This window comes from Dendrobates tinctorius, unplaced genomic scaffold, assembly GCF_039654945.1.
Source record: "Dendrobates tinctorius isolate UK_male_01 unplaced genomic scaffold, ASM3965494v1 ptg000174l, whole genome shotgun sequence".
Lineage (NCBI taxonomy): Eukaryota > Metazoa > Chordata > Amphibia > Anura > Dendrobatidae > Dendrobates > Dendrobates tinctorius.
In genome coordinates, this window is record NW_027361841.1 from 10,339,822 (window position 1) to 10,367,593 (window position 27,772).

The window sequence follows — 27,772 nt, forward strand, 5'->3', positions numbered from 1 at the left end:
ACCCACCGAGTCATGTGAGGTCTTTTTCTTTGCGGGACGAGTTGACGTTTTTATTGATACCATTTTCGGGCATGTGACATTTTTTGATCGCTTTTTATTCTGATTTTTGGGACGCAGAATGAACAAAAAGCGTTTCATGAATTTCTTTTGGGGGGGTGCGTTTACACCGTTCCACGTGCGGTAAAATTGATAAAGCGGTTTTATTCTTCGGGTCGGTACGGTTACAGCCATACCTCATTTAGGTCTTTTTTTACGTTTTGTCGGTTTTTTGCAATGAAAACAATTTTATATAAAAAATAATTATTTTTGCATCGCTTTATTCTGTGAGCTATAACTTTTTTATTTTTTTGCTGATGATGCTGTAAGGTGGCTCGTTTTTTGCGGGACAAGATGACGTTTTCAGCGGTACCATGGATATTTATATATGTCTTTTTGATCGCGCGTTATTGCACTTTTTGTTCGGTGGTATGATAATAAATCAATATTTTTGCTTCGTTTTTTACTTTTATTTTTTAAGGGGTTCGCTAAAGGGGTTAACTAATGGGACAGTTTTATAGGGCGGGTCGCTAAGGACGCGGCGATACCAAATATGTGTACTTTATTGTTTTTTTTAATTATTTTCTAAAAATGAATTTATTGGGGAATTTTTTTTTTTTTTTTTACTAATTTATTTAGCGATTTTTTAAAAATTATTTTTACACTTTTTTTTTCTTTTACTTTATTACATAGTCCCAGGTGGGACATCACTGTCCTGTGACAGATCGCTGATCTGTCACATCACAGATCACTGTGACAGATCAGCGATCTGTCACAGGCAGTGCAACAGACTTCCTCATGCCTGCGCTTTGCAGGCAGTGAGGAAGTCAGCTCCCTACAGGCCCCCGAAGGCCCCCCGTCGCCATCTTGGATCCGGGGGCCTGTAGGGAAGGAGTCCCCTGCAGCAGCGCTGCACATTGCGCTGCCGTGGGGGGCTCAGGGAAGCACGGAAGGAGCCCCCTCCCTGCCGATGCTTCCCTTTAACACCCGGTGCACCACGATCATGTTTGATCAAGGTGTACAAGGGGTTAACGTGTCGGGGGTGGTCCGTGACAGCCCCTGACACATTGTGCCGGGTGTCAGCTGTGATAATCAGCTGACACCCGGCCGCGATTAGCGGCGCTCACCATGTGGGCGCCGCTGATCGCATTAGACGTACTATCCCGTCCTTGGGAATTAAGTCCCAGGGCACATGGACGGGATAGTACGTCTAATGGCAGAAAGGGGTTAACAGAAATAAACACTTGAAATAGATCACTCTGTTTGTAATGACTCTATATAGTATATGAGTTTCACCTTTTGTATTGAAGAACTGAAATAAATTAACTTTTTGATGATATTCTAATTTTGTGAGAAGTACCTGTATATGAATAGGAAGGGGCAGATTCCAAGGACAATTTATGAAGAGTGAAAAGGGAAGTGTTAAATTAGTGTAATGAGGTGATAAGCCTGTCTAAAGAGATGTAAGATAAAATCTGTTACAATGAGATCCCATGTGAAAGGCTAATACCAGATGAATGTATTATGATAGAGCCTGTCTTAAAGGTAATGTGTCGTTTTTTTATTTTTTATGTAACTGTATTTAAAAAATCTATATATTATATAGTTTTCACTGTTATCGTTGAGCTTTATAATAGACTGAAACCTCTTATTACGTAGAAATCACTTTTCAGCAGTCATCCCATTGTCATCATAAACAGTACTACAATACCATATTTCTTTTAAATATTATATTTAACCCCATCCAGATATGTGGCATACATATACCTGCCAGGTTAATATATATGAAGTGAGCTCAGTAGCTGAGCCTGCACCATACATAGCAGATTCTTTAAATTTCTGAGATCGACATTTACGACATGCAGTCTGGTCTAGGCATTCCGACATGATCACAGGGCTTGCTATGGCAAGGAAGGGGGATCTGAAGAAGGCTACTATGGCTTCTATGTTGGTAAGGCAGACTTGACTTCATTGGAGTCCATGACTTTTGATGCTTAAAGCAAGAGTTTGCATGTTCTCCCCGTCCTTGCTTGAGTTTCCTCTGGGTTCTCCGGTTTCCTCCCACATTCCAAAGATATAATGATAATAATGTCTGTAAAGCACTGCGGAATAACATAGCACTGCATAATAAACAAATATTAAAGCAACACTGGTATTGCAGTATATAGAAGAAGCAGTTCAAAGGTACCCTATGTGGAAAAAATATTAAAAATGTAATAAAAATTAAAAATTTGGATCACTCTTTTCAGCCTTTAAAATTAGACATTAAAAATATCAAAAATATACCGTATTTTTCGGACTGTAAGACGCACCGGTCTATAAGACGCACCCCAATTTTCAGAAGGAAAATAGGGAAAAAAATAATGTGTCAAGTGGGGGTCCATCTTACAGTCCGAATTCAGCTTACCTGGGAAGGGATCCGGCACAGGTGGAGGAGTAGTCACAGGGGTCATGCGGTGGCAGCTGTGCTGGGGCTGGGGCAGGTGGGATGTGCTGGGGCAGCTGTGCTGGGGCTGGGGCAGCTGTAGCTGTGCTGGGGCAGCTTTGCTGGGGCAGCTGTGCTGGGGCTGGGGCAGCTGTGCTGGGGCAACTGTAGCTGTGCTGGGGCAGCTTTGCTGGGGCAGCTGTTTTGGGGCTGGGGCAGCTTTGCTGGGGCAGGTGGGCTGTGCTGAGCTGGGGCAGGTGGGCTCTGCGGGGTGAGGGTGGCGGCGGGCTGTGCTCCGGTGCAGGGGGACAAGATTCAAATCTCGGCAATGAGATCTCGTCCCCTGAGATCTCGGGACGAGATCTGAATGCGCACATGCGCCATCCCCGGCCCAGCGGCCATCTTCCCGGTGGCCATGTTCCCGGAGGCCACCGCAACATGGCGGCGGCCAGCAAGGGATGTGCGGGGGCCTCCGGGCTGTGAGGAAATGCCGGCAGAGCCGCCGCCCCTGCACCGGAGCACAGCCCGCCACCACTACACCGCAGAGCCCCGCCCGCTGCCACCACCGCACCGCAGAGCCCCGGAGGTTAGTATATTGCGACCATAAGACGCACCCCCCACTTTCCCCAAAAATTTTCAATGGAAATTGAAGACACAATTTTTTTTCAAAATTGCATTAGGTTTTTTTTTCCAATTAACACAAAAAAAATAAGCGAGTATACTTGTTATTCGAGATTTCCCGAGCATGCTCGAGTGATCTTCGAGTACTTGGATGTGCTAGGAGATTTAGTTTCTGTCTCCGTAGCTGCTTGATTTGCGGCTGTTAGCCAGGCTGAATACATGTGGGGATTGCCTGTTTGTTAGGAAATCCCCACAGGTATTCAGGCTCTCTAGCAGCCACAAATAATGCAGCTACGCCAGCAGAATCTAAATCTCCGAGCACATCCAATCACTCGGAGAATACCCGAGCATGATCTGAAAATCTCAAGTAATGAGTATGCTCGCTCATCACATAGTAGTTAGGTCATTTCTAGAATAAACACAAATCCTTACACAACAAAAGTGGAAATTTCTTAATTTTTTTCTACATTACACTGCACTTGAAATTTTGATTTACCATTTCCAGTACCTTATAGGGTAAAATGAATGTTGTCATTCAAAACATATGCAAATTGCCTCTTCAGAGAGGAAGAGGACTTGAACTTTACAGTGCCAGTTGTTGGAAGCAGCGATCCTACAAGTCTTTATCAACCCTTTAACGAGACTTGCAATATGACTTAGGCTAAAGTATGAGAACTGATTTGGCAAGCTGAGAGGCTCTGGATTGAGGTCTAAGGGGTAAATTTTCTCTTTGTTTAGAGTGACATACTAGCTCCGGCATGTCAAGCTAAGGAGCCTTATTCACCATGCAGTTCTCCTCTAGGAAATTTGATATGCAATATGCCTCTTCAGAGAGGACAAGGACTTGGACTATATAGCGCCACTTGCTGGAAGCAGCAATCCAACAACTCATCTTGCAGACAGCAAGCCCTCATGTAGCTATATGCAGCAGTAAGGGGGTAACTTTAGATAATTTTTATAATAAAATTATATTTTTTTGTTACCAGAATAATGTTGTAAGTAGCTATGCTGTTGCACACTGAAGGGGAGGATTTCTTTTATCCCACTTAAAATAGCTTTCAACCATATTAAGACAAGATTCATTCATAAAAGGAGTGGGGCTCAACTAGGCAAATGTCTGAGGATTTAAGTGATAGATGCAAGAAATGATCTTTTTTGTGTAGGTAGTGATAATCTGCTTTCATACTCCCTATATACTAGTTTGTATCCATAAGCATTTAGTGGAATGAACTGTACTAAATTAGGGTGTGTTAGGCCACTTTGAAGTTAAGCTGTGTAAACATCTTCTATAGTTCAGGTCAATGGATTACCGTTTATTAGACACCTCTGCTATTGTGACAGACCTTTTCTCAAGATCAAAGGGAATTAGTATCTTATCTGACTTAAAATATCTACTAGAGGCTAATAGGTTTGCACACTGATGGAATAAATGATAAAATGGTTTGACAGACAATTATGCCCAAATGTACATTAATATCTGAAATGTAACCTAAAACTTTGCTTTTGCTTTACTTTGATTTGTTTTTGTTATTTAGACAAGTGTGACAGTTTTACAAAGTTTATAACCAAGGGTGGGGGGAGTGGTGGAAACTCTACTCCTTTTTGCACAGTGTTATACTGACAATGTATGTTCTTCACAGAGAATGATTTAAATATTAATAATGGTCACATACTAAATAAAAAGTTAAATTAGGCACAATTTTCCTAACTCCTTAATGACCGCCAACACGCCTTTTAACGGCTGCAGTTAAGGGTACTTATTCCTCAGCGCCGCTTTTTATTGGTGCTGAGAAATAATTGTATAGCGCCCCCTGCGTTGGAAATTCTCCAGGGTCTCGGCTACCGTGGGTAGCTGAGACCCTGGAGAACATGATTTGGGTCGGTTTTTACCAACCCCAGTGTTGCGATCACCGTTATTCACGGAATAACTGTGACAACAAAAAAGTCCCATTTCCCATTTAATTTTTCTCTCCTCTGATGTGATCTAGCACATCAGAGGAGAGAAAAATGCGGTTCCCCCAGTACCTTCGGTGTCCCTGGACCATCCTGCATCCCCCGATGAGGTCCCCTGGCCATTGGCGTCTTCTTCAAAGAAGAAAATGGCAGGTGCATGCGCAGTGCACCCGCCAAGATCTGCCGGCCGGCACCCGGCAACAATAGGAAATGTTTCCTATTGTTTCCTTTTGATCACTGTGATAGACTATCACAGTGATCAAAATAAAAAAAATAGTAAATCTACCCACCCTTTAGTTAGGTAAAAATAAAATAAAAAGCTGTATTTCCATTTATCCATTAGGGTTAGGGTTGGGGCTATTGTTAGGGTTGGGTTTAGAGCTAGGGTTAAGGTTGGGGTTATAGTTGAGGTTATAGCTAGGTTTAGGGTTGGGGCTAGGGTTGACTAGGGTTAGAGTTATGGTTGGGGTTATAGTTGGGCTTATAGCTAGGGTTAGGGTGGCGGTTAAAGTTATTGTAGGGGTTATAGCTAGGGTTAGGGGTGGGCTAGGATTAGGGTTATGGTTGGTGTTATAGTTGTGGCTATAGCTAGGGCTAGGGTTGGGCAAGGGTTAGAGTTAGGGTTGGGTTAGGGCTAGGGATAGGATTGGGCTAGGGTTAGGGTTGATGCTAGGGTTAAAGCTAGGGCTAGGGTTGGCTAGGGTTAGGGTTGGGGCTAGGGTTAGGTTTGGGGCTAGGGTTGAGGTTAGGGTTGTGTTGGAGGTAGGGTTGTGTTGGAGGTAGGGTTGTGGTTAGGATTAGGGTTAGCAGTGTGTTGGGTTAGGATTGGGGTTAGGTCTGTGTTAGGGTTGAAGTTAGAATTGGGGGGTTTCCACTGTTTAGGTACATCAGGGGTCGCCAAACATGACATGGCGCCTGCCATTGATTCCAGCCAACTTTGTGTTCAAAAAGTCAAACAGTGCTTCCTCTCTTTTGAGCCCTGCCATGCACCCTAACAGTGGCTTTCCCCCACATACAGGTTATTGGCGTACTCAGGAGAACTTGCACAACAAATGATGTGGTCCATTTTCTCTTGATACCCTTTTGAAAATAAAAAAGTTTGGTTCCAAAGTAATTTTTTTGTGAAAAAAGTAAAATGTTCATTTTTTACTTCCACATTGATTTAGTTCTCGTAAATCACCAGAAGGGTTAATAAACTTCTTGAATGTGGTTTTTGCGCACCTTGAGGGGTGCAGTTTTTAGAATGGAGTCACTTTTGGGTATTTTCTGTCATACTCACTTCAAATATGAGGTTTGTCCCTAAATTGCTGGTCAACTTTTAACCCTTATAATGTGCTAACAAAAAAAAAACTATGTTTCCAAAATTGTGCTGATGTAAAGTAGACATGTGGGAAATGTTATTTATTAACCATTTTGTGCGATATGACACTCTGATTTAAGGGAACAAAAATGTTGTAAATATTTGCCTAATTTCCATTTTTTTCTTAAATAAACGCAAGTCATTTTGAAGAAATGTTACCACTAGTATGTCACGAAAAAAGTTTCTCATAGCCAGTTGGATCTGTTTGAAGCATTCCAAAGATATAACCTCATAAAATTACAGTGGTCAGAATTGTAAATACGAGTGACTCTGTCACTAAGGGGTTAAATAATGTCTGTTAGTTTTACTTATATTATTTAATTTATATAATATTACTGTTATGATTATTACCTCAATGTGCCACTTTATAGGTTGTCACTTTGGACTTAGTTCCATTGCTATTGACAAATCTTTTGTTATTAGAATGTGCTCTTCCGATGTGCACCACTACACTTCTTGGTTTCATGATTACTGAGAATGGTGCACTCCTGATGAATGACAGCTCAGATCAGTGGCATGTCTCTGCCACTGGTACAAAAATAGGGCTCTCCCATGCTGCTAACAGAGACAGCTTTACCTCTGCAGCACAGAAAAAGTACAGCGGCACTGAAGCGGGCCATAGGAAGATGGTAGTCTAGGTAAAGAGCAGTTCATAATAGAATACAAAATGCTTACATTCTTGAGGGCAGAGAGGATTTATGATAAAAGATAGATTGTTTCGAGGCAAGTGTTCGGTCTCTACTGCTCGCTGGTTGAACGAGAGGTGATAACGGGTCCCAAATTCTTCTATGAACCCTATCTCCATTGCCATTCGTATGTAGCAACCTCCCAACCAGGATGACAATGGTTTGCACCTTGCGGCTGGAAGACTCTTTTCTATTACTTACCTTTCAGGGATTATGCAATGTTTTTATTTTAATTGAGTGTTCGCTCTTTTCTTTGTTGCCAGCATATACTGTGAATAAAGGTATTTTTATTATCATATGCCATTGACCACATTTTTCAAGTTTCTCTATTGGTTTGGTTGATTCTGCCAATGCAGAATGTATCTGATACAAATCGCAAAGAACATAATTATCCCCTACAAAGGATGTTAGTATGATGGTTCAGAATCAACACTAGAGGACTCTGATTTGTTCAACTGTGCACACACGGCCCTGAACAAGCACTCTCTCCCTCCAATAAGAACAGTCCCTGATGTGTGCAATGGTGCCAGTGTGCTGAGCATATCAGCGCCTGTCCTTTTATAACCCCTGATGGTTTCATACGGCCAGCGAATCACAGAAAAATATCTCTGACCACCAGAGAAGCAATAGACATTTTGTATCTGACTATAGATGAACAAATCTTTCAAGATTTGATTGAGTTCAGTTCGTAGAATGATTAGACTTTTGTCGAACATGTTCGACAAAGGGATCAACAAACATACCTGAACGCCTTTAGATTCAATGGGAGGCCAAATCAAACATGTACACAACACCTTAAGGTATGACAAAAAGCTTCCCAAACAGGTAAAATTAGGGGTCGACGCCATGAAAAGTAGCATCAATTGACCCACAGATGAAATTTGCAAATGGCTCAGCAGCAGTTATCCATGGGTACAGTGTCCATTTTAGGACATGATCATATAGGAAAGTCAAACATCAAAAATACTCTGTGTGATATCTGATTCTGATACCTTACTCTGATACCTGAATTTGATGCCTGACTCTGATACTTGAGTCAGGCAGTGTTCACTTTCAGGGGACAGCCAGGTGTGCTTATCCATCAGGACACCACCAGAAGCACCCAAGACACGTTCTGGTTGCCAGACAAAACCTCCAAGGCGTGACAGGCAAGCTCAAGCCACTCTTCCATTTTTGAAGACCAAAATGTAAAAGGGTCCAAACCCCCCTTGATGGCATTGATCTTGCACACAAGATACTCCTGCAAAATCATCTCCAATCGTTCATAGCATGTCAGACTTGTACTCTGTTCTGCTGGTGCATGGGCTGGTTTAAAGAATGTGTGAAACGACTCACTGAAATTACTTATGCCACTTACACTGCTGCTGCTGAATATGATGTTTTTTGCGTAAACACCTTGACGTTCCCTGGGTTGGATGTCTAGAACTGTAATGCACACTGTGTGCCTCACTGCTGTTTTGAGGAAAACCACCCCTAAGATTGTCTACAATGGTATTTCAATACTCCAGTATGTGCCCATCCCTTTCTGGGGGGGCAGAGAAGCATCTGGCTAAATTTACTCTTGTGACGTGGATCTAACAAATTGGCAACCCAATAGTCAGCACTATTTCTAACCCTAAGAATACAGGAAAGATATACAGTTAGGTCCATATATATTTGGACAGAGACAACATTTTTCTAATTTTGGTTCTAGACATTACCACTAGTGTTGAGCATTCCGATACCGCAAGTATCGGGTATCGGCCGATATTAGCGGTATCGGAATTCCGATACTGACTTCCGATACTTTTGTCATATCGGATTCCGGAATCGGAAGTTCCCATCATGCTATGAGCCTGCTTGCTTTGATTAAGCCAATGGGAATCCTCCGAAGTGTGGGCACATCCTGTTAGGCATGTAGGCATGTTAACTATTGGCATGGCTGTGATTGGCTGCCGAAATGATGTCATGATGCACTATAAAAGCCACCGCAGCCGCCATTTCTGGTCACTCTGCTGTGAATTCAGTTAGGGACAGGCTGCTGTAGAAGACTGTGAGGGACAGTTAGAAATAGCGATTCCACCAAACATCTAGTGCTTTACCCAGGCTACATAAACCACCACTGTAGCCTTCTTTGCCCTAGCAGCAGTGTTCACAGCTGTCTGCAAGGGCTGTGTGAGTGCAGCTCACGCTGTGGAGTGGGTCCTGCAGCCACGTCAGGCTGTAGGCCACCCAGTGTGATCACTGCTGCCTCATACATCTTTTATTTTTTGAGCTGCATTTTTTACATAATTTCAATCTAGTGTGCTTCCATCCGTATCCATATACGTTGGTTGCAAACAATAGTAGTAGACAGCGGAGCCTTTCTGCAGCCTTTCAGTGCTAGTGTCCACTTTGCTGCACTGTTCACGGCTGTCTGAGAGGTCTCTGACTGTGTGTGAGTGCAGCTCACGCTGAGTAGTGTGTCCTGCAGCTACGTCTGGCTGTAGGACGCTCAGCGTGCGTCAGTGCCTCACACATATTTTTATTTGAGTGCAGCTCATTTTTTCTTCTATTAGTGTGCATCCATCCGTCTCCATCTACGGTGGTTGCAAACACTATATAGGAGTACACAGCGGAGCCTTTCTGCAGCCTGTCAGTGCCAGTGCCCACTTAGCTGCACTGTTGACGGCTGTCTGAGAGGTCTCTGACTGTGTGTGAGTGCAGCTCACGCTGAGTAGAGTGTCCTGCAGCTACGTCTGGTTGTAGGACGCTCAACGTGCGTCACTGCCTCACACATATTTGTCTTTGAGTGCAGCTCATTTTTTCTTCTCCTATTAGTGTGCATCCATCCGTATCCATCAACATTGGTTGGTTGCAAACACTATATAGGAGTAGATAGAGGAGCCTTTTTTTTTGGCTTGTGCCCTGCCGGCGCAGCCAGATTAGTATTACCCAATTTTTTTGGAGCCTCATCTTTTGCATTGTAGGTTACCTGCCTGCATTGTAATAGCTCCAAAAAGTTGGTGATACTATCAGTTTCAATTCTTTGTTCACATACTTTGAGTTTGTTTCCAACAAAGAAACCACAAAAAAAGTTCACCAAACACTACATTTGGAACTTGTGTAGGCCACATCAGCTCCTATTAAAGTGTAGTCCACACACACACACTTCATAAAATTAGTGTTTCTTGTACCTGTAACCAGCTGTTCAGGAATAAGCACACTAAGGCCCCCCTTTGTACTTTTTTGCCTATCTTAAGCAGTCTTGCAAGATGAAGAAGGCAGGGAGTAAGGAGCGTGGGCGTGGGCGTGGGCGTGGAGTTTCAGCAGGGAGAGGACGTGGGGATTCTGCAGGGAGAGGATGTGGGGATTCTGCAGGTAGAGGACGTGGGGATTCTGGGCCTGCTGCGGGCACCAGTGGATCAGCATCCCCCAGTTTTAGCAGGCAACAGTCCTTTATGCGCAGCTTTGTAGGACCTCAACGTACCCCACTGCTGCGGGAGGAACAAATTGAAGCCGTTGTCGGATGGATGGCAGCTAACGCATCGACTTCAATTACTTCCGCATCCTCTCAGGATCAGAGCACCGAAGAGCAACCATCTGTCTCTTCACCACCTGCCAAAGTGCCCAGGCAGTCAGAGAGACATGGACAGGAGCCATCACAGTCTCTACTTCTGTTCTCGGAATCTGTTGGCTTGGAAAGAGGGGGCCAGCCAAGCAGCATTCCTGAATGTGAAGAAGAGGGAGTATGCAGTGATGCGCAACTTCTTTGTCCCTCTGAATCTGAAGAGGCGAGTGGGCCAGTGCCTATGGTCAGCACACCTCAGTACGCATCAGATGATGACGAGACTCAGTTGCCACTTTCTGGTGCGTACGGTGCTGGCGAGACAACCCCGGAGAAGCAGCTGTTTGAAGAGGGGAGGGAAGATGATGAGGTCCTTGACCCATCATGGCGTGAGGAACAGGAAGGTGGTGGGAGCAGCTCGGAGGAAGAGATTCCCCTACCGGCCAAAACAGGAGGCAGAGGGAGGGGGAAGACTTGGTTGCCTGTACCCTCCACTTCGGCACCCGTTAGGAGCATTCCTCATTCCAAAGGCAAACCGGGCGCTCCCAAGAGTTGCAGTGCGTGGTCCTTTTTTGACACAGTTGCAGATGACATTTGCTTTGTCAAATGCAAGCTGTGTCATCAGATAGTCAAAAGAGGGAGAAATGTCAGCAACCTCAATACCACAAATATGTGGAAACATGTGGGCACCAAGCACGAGTTGGAGTTGCAGAGACACCCTGAAGACGTAGGCCAACGTACAGCACCACCTACCACCTCTTCAGTTCGTGTTGGGGCCTCTTCCTCCAGCTCACACACTGCTGGTTCGGCTTCCTCACAGGATCGCCAAGGAAGAACCTCTGCCACTGTTGTCCGGAGACCCTGTCAGATTCCACCCATAGCAGCACGTTCCCATCCGTCACAGCCATCGGTAGCACAGGCATGGGATAAAAGGCGCACTTACTCGGCAAACCATCCCCGAGCACAGTCTCTGAATGCTGGCATTGCCAAGTTTCTGGCAGTTGAAATGCTGTCATTCAGGCTGGTGGACACTGACACCTTCCGGGACTTAATGGCATTGGCAGTCCCCCAATACAACGTGCCCAGCCGCTTTTATTTCAGCAGGCGAGCCGTCCCTGCCCTGCAGAAACATGTTGAGGGCAAAATAAAACATGCGCTACTAAACGCCGTTAGTAGCAAGGTCCACCTGACCACCGATGCGTGGACCAGTAACCATGGACAGGGACGATACCTTTCCCTCACTGCCCACTGGGTCAATGTTGTGGAGCCGGGTACAGATCTGGAGAGTGGCGCTGTACGTGTTCTTCCAACGCCACGGATTGCAGGACTCCAGTCTGTACACATAGACTCCTCCTCCTACTCAAGTTCCTCAGAAACAGCAGAGCAGGAGCCTGTTACGACCGATATGAGCACAGCCGTGGCCAAACGTCAACAGGCTGTACTCAAATTAATTTCTTTGGGGAATCGAAGCCACACAGCGCAGGAGCTCTGGAGAGCGATGTGTGGTTTGGGCCAGCGAATCTCCAGCCGGGCTTGGTAGTGTGTGACAATGGCCGAAATCTGGTGGCAGCTCTTGGCCTAGGCAACCTCACACACATCCCATGTCTGGCACATGTGCTTAACTTGGTCGTGCAGAGCTTTCTGAGGGACTATCCGGATCTTGATGCACTGTTGCACAAGGTCCGCATAGAGTGCGCTCACTTGCGACGTTCCAGCACGGCAAGATCGCGCCTCGCTGCTCTGCAGCGACGATTTGGCCTTCCGGAACATTGCATCATATGTGACCTACCCACCCGGTGGAATTCAACGTTACATATGTTGGAGCGGTTGTGTGAGCAGCAGGCAGCAGTCATGGAGTACCAGCTGCATCAGGCGCAAACAAGTCGCACTGTGCGCCGTTCACACTTCAGCACCATTGAGTGGGCCTCTATGAAGGACATCTGCCTCGTTTTGCGTGCCTTCGATGAATCCACGCGGATGGCGAGTGCAGATGATGCACTAGTCAGCATGACTGTCCCCCTTATCTGCCTGCTTCAACAAACACTGCAAGCACTAAGGGATGAGGTTTCGGAAGAGGTGGAGGATGAGGAGTCCCAAATGCCATCTGCTTCTGGACAGTCTGCGCTACGTGTTTCCTCACAAAGGACTAGGCAGGGGACACTTTGTGAGGAGGATGAGGAGGAGTCGATGGAGGAGGAAGACATCTCTCCAGAGGAGGGAGGTACACAAACCTCTACTCAGTATGTACAGCGAGGGTGGGGTGATGCAGAGCAGGCCGAGGTCACGCCTCAAACAGGGGACAGCGGTTCTTTGGCAGTAGGGAGTCTGCAGCACATGGTTGATTTCATGCTGCAGTGCCTGAGAAACTACCGCCGCATCGCCCACATTCTCGTCTCGGCTGATTATTGGGTGTACACCCTCCTAGATCCTCGCTACCAGGACAGCGTACAAAGGCTCATACCAACGTTGAACCGGGAGCGTAAACTGCGGGAGTACGAAGAGTCACTGGTGCAGTCCATAATGTTTTCCATTCCACCCGACAGCATTGTTGCTAGTGCTTTACAAAGCAGCTCTGTGCGTCGAGGCAGTGGAGGAAACTCTGCACAAAGAGGGAGCAGAGGCAGCGCCGCAGCACAAGGCAAGACCACTATGGCCCAAATGTGGCAAAGTTTTGTGTGTCCACCACAATTGTCTACACCATCAGCGACGCCTCGAGTCAGCAGGAGGCAACGCTTCCGTCAGATGGTGTCAGACTACATGTCTTGCCCTGTCGCTGAACTCCCAGATGGCTCTTCCCCCTTCAAGTTTTTGGTCTCTAAGCTGGATACATGGCCTGAGCTTAGCCAGTATGCATTGGAGGTGCTGGCTTGCCCTGCTGCACGCGACTATCTTCCGATAATGTTGACCGGCTGACGTTCCTGAAAATGAACAAGGCCTGGATCTCCAAAGACTTTGCCATTCCTCTTACAGACTAAATTAGTGGTTGGCAACTGTATCCAGGTCTGCTGGTGTGTTCATTTTTCTACCACCTGAACTATAATCCCTGTGCTTCAACACAGCCAGTTGTCGCTCAGATGTGTCGTCTGCACAGAGAAACACACTAGCTTCTGTGTTAGTGGGGTTCAGTAACGCCAGCTGATCCCCTGCTGTGTGGACGGCAAAATCACCAGCTCCATCAACATTCAAACCACTACTGATTTTTAACCGTGCCCAACTTAGGTCTCTGGCTCCACTGTCTCTACTATTTCCCCTGACCTCCAACCCCGCCATCTACATCTCTGAAGTGGTGTCAGGACAATCTACACTTGTTCCTGTGTTCCTGTGGCTCAGTCCCATCAGTTTATCCCCTGATGTGTGTCCGGCAAGGTCTCCTGCTCTGTCCACATTCCCATAACCAGTAGTGGGAATGAGGACAGAGCTGGCGAACTTGCCGAACAAACATCAGGGGATCAACTGACGGGACTGAGCACCAGTAACACAGGAACAAGTGTAGATTGTGCTGACGCCACTTCAGAGATGTAGCTGGCGGGGTTGGAGGCCAGGGTAAATAGTAGAGACAGTGGAGCCAGAGGCCTAAGTGGAGCATGGTTAGAATCAGTAGTAGTCAACAACCTCCATAAAAACCGCTGCCCATTGGCCTCTGCATGCGACATGCGTAATCCTGGGCTCCAACAGTGTCAGTTGGTGTTCAGAAGTGTCGTCTCCACAGAGCCAAACACATTCGTTCAAGTGTTAGTGGGGTTCAGCACTGCCAGCTGTTCCCCTGCTGTGGAGATGGCAAGTCTCCTGCTGCCTTCAGCTGCCAAAAGCAACAGGCCCCAGCCTGCTCCTCGCCTAATCCTGGGCTCCAACAGCGTCAGTTGGTGTTCAGAAGTGTCGTCTCCACAGAGCCAAACACATTCGTTCGAGTGTTAGTGGGTTTCAGCACTGCCAGCTGTTCCCCTGCTGTGGAGATGGCAAGTCTCCTGCTGCCTACACCTGCCAAAAGCAACAGGCCCCAGCCTGCTCCTCGCCTAATCCTGGGCTCCAACAGCGTCAGTTGGTGTTCAGAAGTGTCATCTCCACAGAGCCAAACACATTCGTTCAAGTGTTAGTGGGTTTCAGCACTGCCAGCTGTTCCCCTGCTATGGAGATGGCAAGTCTCCTGCTGCCTTCACCTGCCAAAAGCAACAGGCCCCAGCCTGCTCCTCGCCTAATCCTGGGCTCCAACAGCGTCAGTTGGTGTTCAGAAGTGTTGTCTCCACAGAGCCAAACACATTCGTTCGAGTGTTAGTGGGTTTCAGCACTGCCAGCTGTTCCCCTGCTGTGGAGATGGCAAGTCTCCTGCTGCCTTCACCTGCCAAAAGCAACAGGCCCCAGCCTGCTCCTCGCCTAATCCTGGGCTCCAACAGCGTCAGTTGGTGTTCAGAAGTGTCATCTCCACAGAGCCAAACACATTCATTCGAGTGTTAGTGGGTTTCAGCACTGCCAGCTGTTCCCCTGCTGTGGAGAAGGCAAGTCTCCTGCTGCCTTCACCTGCCAAAAGCAACAGGCCCCAGCCTGCTCCTCGCCTAATCCTGGGCTCCAACAGCGTCAGTTGGTGTTCAGAAGTGTCATCTCCACAGAGCCAAACACATTCGTTCAAGTGTTAGTGGGTTTCAGCACTGCCAGCTGTTCCCCTGCTGTGGAGATGGCAAGTTTCCTGCTGCCTTCACCTGCCAAAAGCAACAGGCCCCAGCCTGCTCCTCGCCTAATCCTGGGCTCCAACAGCGTCAGTTGGTGTTCAGAAGTGTCATCTCCACAGAGCCAAACACATTCGTTCGAGTGTTAGTGGGTTTCAGCACTGCCAGCTGTTCCCCTGCTGTGGAGATGGCAAGTCTCCTGCTGCCTTCACCTGCCAAAAGCAACAGGCCCCAGCCTGCTCCTCGCCTAATCCTGGGCTCCAACAGCGTCAGTTGGTGTTCAGAAGTGTCATCTCCACAGAGCCAAACACATTCATTCGAGTGTTAGTGGGTTTCAGCACTGCCAGCTGTTCCCCTGCTGTGGAGATGGCAAGTCTCCTGCTGCCTTCACCTGCCAAAAGCAACAGGCCCCAGCCTGCTCCTCGCCTAATCCTGGGCTCCAACAGCATCAGTTGGTGTTCAGAAGTGTCGTCTCCACAGAGCCAAACACATTCGTTCGAGTGTTAGTGGGTTTCAGCACTGCCAGCTGTTCCCTTGCTGTGGAGATGGCAAGTCTCCTGCTGCCTACACCTGCCAAAATCCAGTAGGCCCCAGCCTGCTCCACGCCTAATCCTCGGCTCCAACAGCGTCAGTTGGTGTTCAGAAGTGTCATCTCCACAGAGCCAAACACATTCGTTCAAGTGTTAGTGGGGTTCAGCACTGCCAGCTGTTCCCCTGCTGTGGAGATGGCAGTCTCTCCTGCTGTCACCACATTCCAAATACAGTAGGCCTCTGCCTACACCCTCCTATTTCCTGGGCTTCAACACAGCCAGTTGTAGCACGGAAGTGCCGTCCACACGGAAAGAGATACTTGCTCCCGTGTCTCAGTGGGGTTCAGTAACGTCAGCTGATCCCCTGCTGTGTGGATGGCAGTCTCTCCTGCTGTCACCACATTCCAAATACAGTAGGCCTCTGCCTACACCCTCCTATTTCCTGGGCTTCAACACAGCCAGTGGTAGCTCGGAAGTGCCGTCCACACGGAAAGAGATACTTGCTCCCGTGTCTCAGTGGGGTTCAGTAACGTCAGCTGATCCCCTGCTGTGTGGATGGCAAAGTCTCCTGCTGCCTACACAGTCGTACCACTACTGATTTTTAACCGTGCTCCAATTAGGCCTGTGGCTCCACTGTCTCTCGTATTTCCCCTGTCCTCCAACCCCGCCAGTTACAGCTCCGAAGTGGCGTCTGCACAATCCACACTTGTTCCTGTGTTACAGGTGTTCAGTCCGGTCAGTTAATCCCCTGATGTGTGTCCGGCAATGTTGCCTGCTCTGTCCACATTCCCATTATGGAGGACAGGGGAAATACGAAAATCAGTGAAGCCACAGGCCTAAGTGGAGCTTGGTTCAAATTAGTAGTCTACAACCGATCTTAAAATTTCTTCAATGCAGCCTCAGCCTGCTCCGTGCTTGTCCCTGGGCTTCAACACAGCCAGTTGTTGCTCGGAAGTGCCGTCTTCACAGAGTAAAACACTAGCTCCTGTGTTTGTGGGGTTCAGTAACGTCAGCTGTTCCCCTGCTGTTTTGATGGCAATCTGTCCTGCTGCCTCCCAATTGACAGCACATCAGGCCTCAGCCTGCTAAGTGCTTGTCCTGGGCTCCAACATCGCCAGTTGCTGCTCATAACTGACTTTGGCACGGGTACTCCCTCCTGCCCAGCTTGGTTCCAGCCCTGCCTGCTGTTTCCGGGAAGTGTCAATGTCAGTTTGCCACCCCAAGTTGCCATGTCGTGTTGCGGTTGGGTTAGCCGAGGTTAGGGTGCCAGCAGTTTAGGTGCTTCCTATGTGGACTGCGGGTTCTGGTAAGAAAGGCTTGTTCCGTAGTGCCAGTAGGACAAGCACCCCCTGTAGGACTGTGTGATTCGGTAACTGCGGCCAGCTTGCGGCATGCCAACTTTGCTTTTCAGGGGTAACTTCTGCTACCCCTCCGGGTTCCAGCACCGTCAGCTGGTTCTCGTCAGAGCCTTTGGCCTAGGTGCCTCCATCTCGGTATCCGAGTTCCGGCAACGTCTGCTGGTCCTTGGTAGTGTTTTGTAGCACAGGTACCTCCTGCTTAGTAACCGGGTTCCAGCACCGTCAGCTGGTCCTCGGTTGTGCCATTGGCTCTTATTCCTTCTGCTGCCCCTCCGGGTGCCAGCACTGTCAGCTGGTCCTCGCTATTTCCATTTGCTCTTGCAGCTTATGCTACCCCTCCGGGTTCCAGCACCGTCAGCTGGTTCTCGTCAGAGCCTTTGGCCTAGGTGCCTCCATCTCGGTATCTGAGTTCCGGCAATGTCTGCTGGTCCTTGGAAGTGCTTTGTAGCACAGGTACCTCCTGCTTAGTAACCGGGTTCCAGCACCGTCAGCTGGTCCTCGGTTGTGCCATTGGCTCTTATTCCTTCTGCTGCCCCTCTGGGTGCCAGTACCGTCAGCTGGTTCAAGAGGACAAAGAACAGGAAGACAATCACCAAGATGCAGAACAACAAGAGAGAGAAGACAAAGAAGCATAAAAAAACAAAGCAGAAGAACATTAAGCATAAGACTAATACTCTGAGCAAATGATATTATCTTATTTATAAGCAGAAGAAGACTAAGCAGTGTATGGGGGTGAGTCCTCGTGGTGCCCCTGGAAAAGGCCTGCTGCTGCAGGCCAAACTGAACGCGGACAAATCCTGTTGTAAATCTTTTGTGACAGGCAGAACGGAAGGTGTAAACTTCTAACTTTTCTAGATAACAACTACAGGAATGCCTGACACAAACAAGAATATGATGAAGAAGAATAGGAAGAAGATGAAGAAGTTGAATATGTAGAATAATAATTGTTGAATAAGAAGAATATGAAGAATGTAAGAAAAGGAAGAAGAAGAAGAAGAAGAATGTAAAAAAAGGAAGTAGAAGAATGTAAAAAAAGGAAGTAGAAGAATGTAAAAAAAGGAAGAAGAAGAATGTAAAAAAAGGAATAATAATAAGAAGAAGGTAAAAAAAGGAAGAAGAATAAGAAAGAAGAAGAAAGAAGAAAGAAGAAGACATACATGTCTGGCAAAATATAAATGAGGCTAACATAGTCAATATCTTTGTAACTCCTAACGTCTTTAAAAAAAAAGTTTAATTCCTGCTATTCCATTTGATTGGGCTAAACCTCTATGGCTTTAATGTCTCCTCCACCTCCCACAATACATTCTACATTATTCTTAGTTGTTTTTCTTCATGTAGAATTAACCTACAAGGAAAGAAAGGGTTTTTTTTAATTCCGATATTTTGGCCCCATTGACTTGCATTGGTTCCCGGTATCGGAATCGGCGATACCGGTACTTTTTTTAAGATCGGCCGATCCATTCCGATCCGATATTTTCAAGTATCGGCTGGTATCGCTCAACTCTAATTACCACAATGAATTTTAAACAAAACAATTCAGATGCAGTTGAAGTTCAGACTTTCAGCTTTCATTTGAGGGTATCCACATTAAAATTGGATGAAGGGTTTAGGAGTTTCAGCTCCTTAACATGTGCCACCCTGTTTTTAAAGGGACCAAAAGTAATTGGACAATTGACTCCAAGGCTATTTCATGGACAGGTGTGGGCAATCCCTTCATTATGTCATTCTCAATTTAGCAGATAAAAGGCCTGGAGTTGATTTGAGGTGTGATGCTTGCATTTGGAAGGTTTTGCTGTGAAAGAAACATGCGGTCAAAGGAGCTCTCCATGCAGGTGAAACAAGCCATCCTTAAGCTGCAAAAACAGAAAAAACCCATCCGAGAAATTGCTACAACATTAGGAGTGGCAAAATCTACAGTTTGGTACATCCTGAGAAAGAAAGAAAGCACTGGTGAACTCATCAATGCAAAAAGACCTGGGCGCCCACGGAAGAAAACAGTGGTGGATGATCGCAGAATAGTCTCCATGGTGAAGAGAAACCCCTTCACAACAGCCAACCAAGTGAACAACACTCTCCAAGAGGTAAGCTTATCAATATCCAAATCTACCATAAACAGAAGACTGCATGAAAGTAAATACAGAGGGTTCACTGCATGGTGCAAGCCACTCATAAGCATCAAGAATAAAAAGGCTAGACTGGACGTTGCTAAAAAACATCTAAAAAAGCCAGCACAGTTCTGGAAGAACATTCTTTGGACAGATGAAACCAAGATCAACCTCTACCAGAATGATGGAAAGAGAAAAGTATGGTGAAGGCGTGGTACAGCTCATGATCCAAAGCATACCACATCATCTGTAAAACACAGCGGAGGCAGTGTGATGGCTTGGGCATGCATGGCTGCCAGTGGCACTGGGTCACTAGTGTTTATTGATTCTGTGACATAGGACAGAAGCAGCCAAATGAATTCTGAGGTATTCAGAGCCATACCGTGTGCTCAGATCCAGCCAAATGCAGCCAAACTGATTGGTCATCGTTTCATACTACAGATGGACAATGACCCAAAATATAAAGCCAAAGCAACCCAGGAGTTTATTAAAGCAAAGAAGTGGAATATTCTTTAATGGCCCAGTCAGTCACCTGATCTCAACCCAATTGAGCATGCATTTCACTTGTAAAAGACTAAACTTCAGACAGAAAAGCCCACAAACAAACAAACAGCAACTGAAAACCACCACTGTGAAGGTCTGGCTGAGCATCAAGGAGGAAACACAGCGTCTGGTGATGTCCATGAGTTCAAGACTTCAGGCAGTCATTGCCAACAAAGGGTTTTCAACCAAGTACTAGAAATGAACATTTTTTTACAATTATTTAATCTGTCCAATTACTTTTGGTCCCTTTAAAAACAGGGTGGCACAAGTTAGGCTGTGGGCCCACGTAGCGTTTTAAAACGCTCACTAAAAACCGGACTCCTTCCCAGAAATCGCGCTTTTTTTCTGCGCGATTTCACCACGATTATGATCGCGATTTTCGCGTGCGATATTCAAGCACTTTCCAAGCGATTTGAAGCATCGCTTGGAAAGTGATTGACAGGTTGGTCACACTCGTCAAACATAGTGTTTGACAAGTGTGACCAGGTTTTTACTATTGAGGCCGCCTATGCGGCATCAATAGTAAAAGATAGGATGTTAAAATGCTAAAAAAAAATAAAAAATTGGGGTATATTTACCTTCCGGCATCCCGCGATGCATTCCCGGGCCTCAGCGTTCCCAGTGATGCCTTGTGAGACCTGTGATGACGTAGTCTTGCGTTGCTATAGCGATCTCGCGAGACCGCTAGAGTCACGCGAGACTACGTCATTACAGGGCCTTGCCGCAAGGCATTACTGGGAACGCTAGGCCGGGAATGCAGTGCGGAACACCGGAAGGTAAATATACCCTGATTTTTTATTTTTTATTCTTTTTTTTACAGGGGTATGGTACCCAGGGCCTGGAGGACAGTCTCCTCTCCTCCACACCGTGGGTACCAACCGCACATGAGACGCTTAACTTCCCGCATGGTGGGCATAGCCACATGTGGGAAGTAAGCGATTCTCATGCATTCCTATGGGTGCGGAATCGCGGCAATTCTTTGCAATTCCGCACAAAAGAATGAGCATGCTGCGATTTTTTCCGCGATGTAGCCAGTTGTTCACCTGCAGAATCTTATTCCACCTCCTTGTTCCATGGCCATCCACTGGGAGGATGGAAGAGAAGACCACCAGTGCTCCCAGTTCTTCTACTTTCTTATCTAAGTTTTCAAAGTCACTGCAGATGGTTTCCAGGTCGTTTCTTGCGGTGTCATTTGTCCTCACATGTATTAGCAGGAATGGGTAGTCATCTGTAGGTCTGAAGAGTCCTGATATCCTGTCAGACACATCTTTAATTTTTGCACCTGGAAGACAGCACATTTCTCTTGAGGTTATATCCGGTCTGCAGATAGCGGCCTCTGTTCCTCTCAACAGGGAATCCCCCATGACTACCACTCTCCATTTCTTCTTCACAACATTTTTCTTTCTCCATCCAGGACGACTCTGAGGGCGTGCAAGGTTGCTCTTTGCTGACAAAGTCTTATCCTGATGTATTTCTTCATTGTTCTCCTGCGTAAGAGCCTGGTACTGGTTCCTGAGCAGTATGGGTGCTGACTGCCTCCCGATCCTCTTGCTTCTCTGAGTCACATGTTTCCATTCCTCTGTTTCTTCAGGTGCACTTCGAATTTCTTCTCTTTCTGTAGCATGAAGAGATAATTCTGCTCTGTCTAAGAACTCTTCACCTTCCTTAATGAATTTCAATGTAGCTTCGAAATTTTGCAACTTTTCCTCCAACAGGGACACAAGCTTGAATTTGTGGCATGTGAAGTTTGGCTTTTCCACTGGTAAGTCTGTGAACATGTAGCAAGAAATGCAGCTCACCAAATGGCTCCTGGCCTCTTCGATATTGCTATTATTAAAGAGATTTCAAAGCAATGAAATGAATATACCAGGAGAAGAGTCCTGAGGAGATAATTTGCATATTCCCAGTGCCTTCTGGGATAAGTAAAGAGTCTCCAAGAGCTCAACGATCACTGGATTTTGGCGGTTGCAGCTGAAAAGAGGAAATTGGTAAACCAGGGGAAGAGTCCTGAGGAGATAATTTGCATATTACCAGTGCCTTCTGGGATATTTATCTGCATATTTATCTACAAATGTTAAATTTACTTGAGAGGGGTAGTGTGCATATGCAGTTTGTGCAGCTGATCATTTACTTTCTATTGAGCAGATGTATACAAATTACTGTATGAAAGATTGTTTTTATTTTATAAATTTGCCATTAAAGTAAAAACAAAAATGGAAAGTGCACATAGGGTGTATTGTCTTGAAGAACCACAATAGCAAGCAAGCCCAATCAATTAGACTCACCTGCTGAAGTTGTGTGAGTCACAACAAACTGGGAATCACTCATAAAGGTCCGGTCATCGCTGGTATCCCGCTGGTAGTAAATGAAACAAATCCAAATTGGAAAAAAGAGCCGGTCTGAATAAACCGCGCTGACCAGAAAAAAACGCACCTTCGGCAGTCCATATAATAAAAAACTTCTCAGGGCCCTGATGAAGTGGCTGGTTTTGCCACGAAACGCGTAGGCTTATTAAAGAAGTTTTTTATTATATGGACTGCCGGAGCTGCGTTTTTTTCTGGTCAGCGCGGTTTATTCAGCCCGGCTCTTTTTTCCACTTTGGATTTGCCATTAAAATAAAGGAACTTCATGCTACAATATGTCCCTAGCAAAGTGAATTCCAGCTGAGTATTTTTTGTAAAGAAAATGTTCCCTACTGTTATTGATATCACAATTCATGAGGACAAAAATGACTGGAATTTGGGAAATAGACAGCTCCTTTAAGTCTTTCCGAATAATGTCAGAGATAGGAAAGAGAAAAATACTAAACGATAATGTAGTCAGATGCATTTTTGCTGTATGTTAAGTGACATAGTGTGGGAGACATTACATTTTATCAGTACATTCCACTTATGCCTCAAGAAACATTTTCTTTTTGCTATTGACCAGCATCTGTTATTATACATTTTTTTCTGCTGCATAAAATAGAAGAAATAGCATAATAGACTGCCATATTCCATGCAAGTCTTACAGTTTAAAGTAGACAATCGGTTATACATTTTTACGATGGGTCTTATGGGTGACATACACTCACTGGCCACTTTATTAGGTACACCATGCTAGTAACGGGTTGGACCCCCTTTTGCCTTCAGAACTGCCTCAATTCTTCGTGGCAGAGATTCAACAAGGTGCTGGAAGCATTCCTCAGAGATTTTGGACCATATTGACATGATGGCATCACACAGTTGGCGCAGATTTGTCGGCTGCACATCCCTGATGCGAATCTCCCGTTCCACCACATCCCAAAGATGCTCTATTGGATTGAGATCTGGTGACTGAGGAGGCCATTTGAGTACAGTGAACTCATTGTCATGTTCAAGAAACCAATCTGAGATGATTCGAGCTTTATGACATGGCGCATTATCCTGCTGAAAGTAGCCATCAGATGCCTGTTCTTAGCTGAGAGGAGTGGTACCCAGTGTGGTCTTCTGCTGCTGTAGCCCATCTGCCTCAAAGTTCGACGCACTGTGCGTTCAGAGATGCTCTTCTGCCTACCTTGGTTGTAACGGGTGGCAATTTGAGTCACTGTTGCCTTTCTATCAGCTCGAACCAGTATGCCCATTCTCCTCTGACCTCTGGCATCAACAAGGCATTTCCGGCCACAGAACTGCCGCTCACTGGATTTTTTTTCTTTTTCGGACCATTCTCTGTAAACCCTAGAGATGGTTGTGCGTGAAAATCCCAGTAGATCAGCAGTTTCTGAAATACTCAGACCAGCCCTTCTGGCACCAACAATCATGCCACGTTCAAAGGCACTCAAATCACCTTTCTTCCCCATACTGATGCTCGGTTTGAACTGCAGGAGATTGTCTTGACCATGTCTACATGCCTAAATGCACTGAGTTGCCGCCATGCGATTGGCTGATTAGAAATTAGGTCTTAACACACAGTTGGACAGGTGTACCTAATAAAGTGGCCAGTGAGTGTATACTACTCTACCTTTATATAGTGGCACATAGTATAGCCTTCAATTGAAAGTACTATGGGAGTACAGTTAAATTCGCTTTTGGTAAAACCCATGAATTGGTAAATTCGAATGTTGTCAGATCTGCTCATTTCAATAGATCACTCTAAACTACAATTTTAATAATGGAATAGAAATTTGACATTAATATATTATTGCAGTTAATTTGGTCACATATATCTGACATATGGGAAAAAAGAGTAATCAACCCAACAACTTATATAAGCAACCGTCTTCCATGAAGATGTTAAGCATACAGCGAGATATAAAGTATCCTTGTATTTCTTATGTACGGAAGGCTTGGTGTCTATTCTTAGCACACTTGTCTGATCCCATTGAATAACTCTGCAGCAGGTATGTGCTATAATTTACTTGTCTCACTTTGAAGACAAGGCTAATTATTTTGCGTCCTATGGTTGGAAGATCTTGGATAGACACTGATTATAAAGACAGGAAGCATTTTGCATGTTTAAACATAGTTATTTTTTCTTCAACAGTTAGTTTAAATCCACTTAAGATTATTAAGTCTTGGGGCAATTTTTACGGATTGAAATCGACCACAGTAAAATAATTAGTCATTATCACCCTCTGACCTGCCTTCCAGTAATGAATCACTTTAAAGAGTCAGAGAAACAGAAGCATTCTCAGTACAAGATGCTTTCTTAATTTACTTTTGCACTTGATAAACGGTGTAATAAGTTCAAACGCAAAACAAGAAGTGCAAAAAGTTCAAAAAATAATTTATTTTGACAGTAAACTATACTTTATATTTGGAAAAAATCTATTTCTATGCATGGATTTTTTTACCACTGCAAATGCTTCTTTATAACCTGAATACTTTCCAAAAACAATTTATATTCTTTCTATAAATCCCAATTATCATAAATCAATGGTGTTGAGGGTTAGAACATGGACTGACAGTAAAGGATGGACCAAAACTGTACAAACATTTGCTAATTGCCGCATATATCCATTTAATGATTTGACCTTTACTTGTATCTTTTTTGCACACACACCCACAAAATAAACTCAATCATCAACAAACATACCATACTCATTCCAAACAGTTCCCTTGGTACTCCAGCCATAAAACATATTGTTCTAAATTCAATGATGTTATTGATTAGAGATATAAAAACAAACAATCTTAATTGCTAGTGTTACTCTACAACTTTTTGTATAGTAAGCATTTAGATTGATTGCTAGTTGATGTAAGACAACTGAATTTTTCAGAAGGCTTCACAGTATGTGTGAAAAAAATAACAAACTTGTTGCTGGTGGCATATGTAGGACATCAATCATCTTACCACTATATGATCCACCACACAAAAAATGTAAACTAATGAGAATGTTGGCATAAAAAGAATGTTAATGGCCTACACCTAATAAGACATGTATGAAGGCCTCAAAAAATATAGTCTAGAGTGCTTTATATGGTAAAACAGGTTGTCCACTACTGGAACAATTCCTTCTTGAACTAAATGTTTGATCCAGATAAAATTAAAAAACCTATACTTACCTCCTCTGCTGGCGCCATTCTAGCGATTTCGACACTCACATCCCGAGACTCAGGTGCGCTGTTGTGACACATGATGCCCGGGACCAAATCAGCACTGACGTCACTGTTTCTGCCTTCATATGGATTGAGTGTGAAGAGGAAGTCATTGAGCAGCTGCAGCCCTCGCTTCCTCTTCATATTCAACCCGTACAAAAGGCAGAGAAAGTGACATCATAACTGTTTGGTCACAGGCACCATGTGTCACAACACTGAACGAGAGCCCTGGGACCATGAGTGCCAAAACCACTGGAGCAGCATCAGCACAGGAGGTGAGTAGAGGTTCCTTTGTTTTATCTGGGTCAAACATTAGTTCAAGAAGGTGTTGTCCATGTAGTGAACAACCCCTGTAATGCAAATCGATTTCCAGGAACTGGGCCATTAGCCTCGTCAGTAATTTGTGACCGCAAAATAGGAGTCCTGGAAACTACCTTTTTCCTGTTGGCTTATTTTGATCAGTTGGCCTGAATCAATGTTGAATATTTCACACCGCAACAATGATATCTCGTCAATCCAGCTAATCAAAAGGAGAGCCGTGCAAGACATCACGTAAGAGAGTTTTCAAAGCTCCCATCCAGCGACCACAGATTACTGACATGGAAGATGGATCAGATACTGCAAATTGATTTACATAAATGCTGTTTAATATAATTAATTAGGCATTCAGTAAATGTGTATGGTTTTCCACTTTTTTTGATAAAGACCTTCTACAACTGTTATTACTCTGCAGCTCATCATGTTCAGTTAAAGAGGGCCTATCACCAAATTTTTCATGTTGAACTGGACACGATGTAATAGTCATTGCAGAGCATGATAAAACATTTTTTTTTTACCCAAGTTAAGTCCAAGTGGATGCTATAAGATAGCAGATCATCCAGTTAGAAGAATGAAAAGTATCTATTAACACCCACTTAGACTTAACTAAAGTTAACTAATTAGGTGGCAAATGCTTTTTTTTGCTAATATCACCATAACAGAGAGGCAAAATATATATATATATATATATATATATATATATATATATATTTATTACATTTTGTGTTCATCTCAATATGAAACATTGGTCCTCTTTAAATAAGAGCTGAGCTGCAGTTCTCAACAATGACCACTAAATAATGTAAGATGCTGTGCTATTTTCTTCAGCTGCCAACTCATAATAGCTAATCAAAATAATTAACAGACCTTTTAGATTGTATATGCTAACCTTGCCAATTTCCTGCATCAATTCTGGAAGACAGGCTTAAGTGTATTTGTTTGGCTGCATGGAAATTTGATCCACCAATTCTTTGGAATACACTACCAAGGGCAATTTGATTAATTCTAAAAACACATTTCTTTAGACCTGCCTATTGCCCCACGTCACTAATCTAACTATCCCTGATTGGCCCATTCAAAATTTTCTTCAAAATAATGACCCCTGTAGAATCTGTTTACACCCTCCATGCAATTAATAGTCCTCCATGTCTGTGCTATTCACATACTGGCTGATGATCGGTTCATGCAGCGTTATGTGCAAACTCTAGTTAGCATATTATGGCCGTATCATACAATATAAGCACATTTTACTATTTACCTTTTGTGTCTCCCCTATTTCCTCATAGATTGTAAGCTTGGGAGCAGGATCCTCACTACTCTTGGTATCCGAGTTATGTTTATTCTGTAATGCCCTTATTGTATGAACAAATCCCCATGAAAATTGTGAAGTGCTTCGGAATATGTTGGTGCTGTAAAAATAAAAAAAAAATATTATAATTATATTTGTTTTTAATTAGAGTTTGTTTTATGATGTGAACACATTCATGTCACCAGAAAAAGCACTATGGATAATTTTGACCACATTTGGCAATTATACACTACATTAGCACTTTACAGCATTAAAGCAGAACCTTTAAGGCTGAGTTCACACGTGGCGTTTTTTTCGCGTTTCCGCGGCGGTTTTAACCGCGCGATTTTGCCGCGAAAACGCGAAAAATAACCATCCCATGCATCCGCAGCATGCTCATTAATTTGCGGAATCGCGGCGATCCCGCACCCATAGGAATGCATTGTTCCGCTTATTTCCCGCATGTGGCTGTGCACACCATGCAGAAAGTAAGCAGAACAATTGCGGATGGTACCCACGGTCCGGAGGAGAGAAGACTGTCCTCCGGGCTTTGGGTACCATATCCCTGTAAAAAAAAGAATTTAAAATAAAAAATATTGTTATTCTCACCCTCCGACGTCCCGCGCAGCCTTCCCGCTTCTCTTCACACTCTCGTTCCCAGTAGTCCTTTGCGAAAATGCTCGCGATGACGTCCCTTCTCGCGGGATCGCGAAGTCTCGCGGTCATTCGCGCGACGTCATCGCGAATTACCGCGAGATATCGCAATCCCGCGAGAACGGACGTCATCGCGGGCATTTTCGCAAAGGA

General features: G+C 44.9%; 1 long non-coding RNA gene across 1 annotated transcript; it reads right to left on the bottom strand.

Moving 5' to 3' along the window:
• Positions 1-1,751: 1,751 nt before the first annotated feature.
• LOC141054083 (uncharacterized) lies at positions 1,752-27,084 on the bottom strand. The gene is made up of 2 exons (XR_012221354.1): positions 26,936-27,084; positions 1,752-2,138 (listed from the first exon to the last, which is right to left on the bottom strand). It is a non-coding gene; the product is annotated as an uncharacterized lncRNA (long non-coding RNA).
• Between the last annotated feature and the right edge of the window lie 688 nt (positions 27,085-27,772).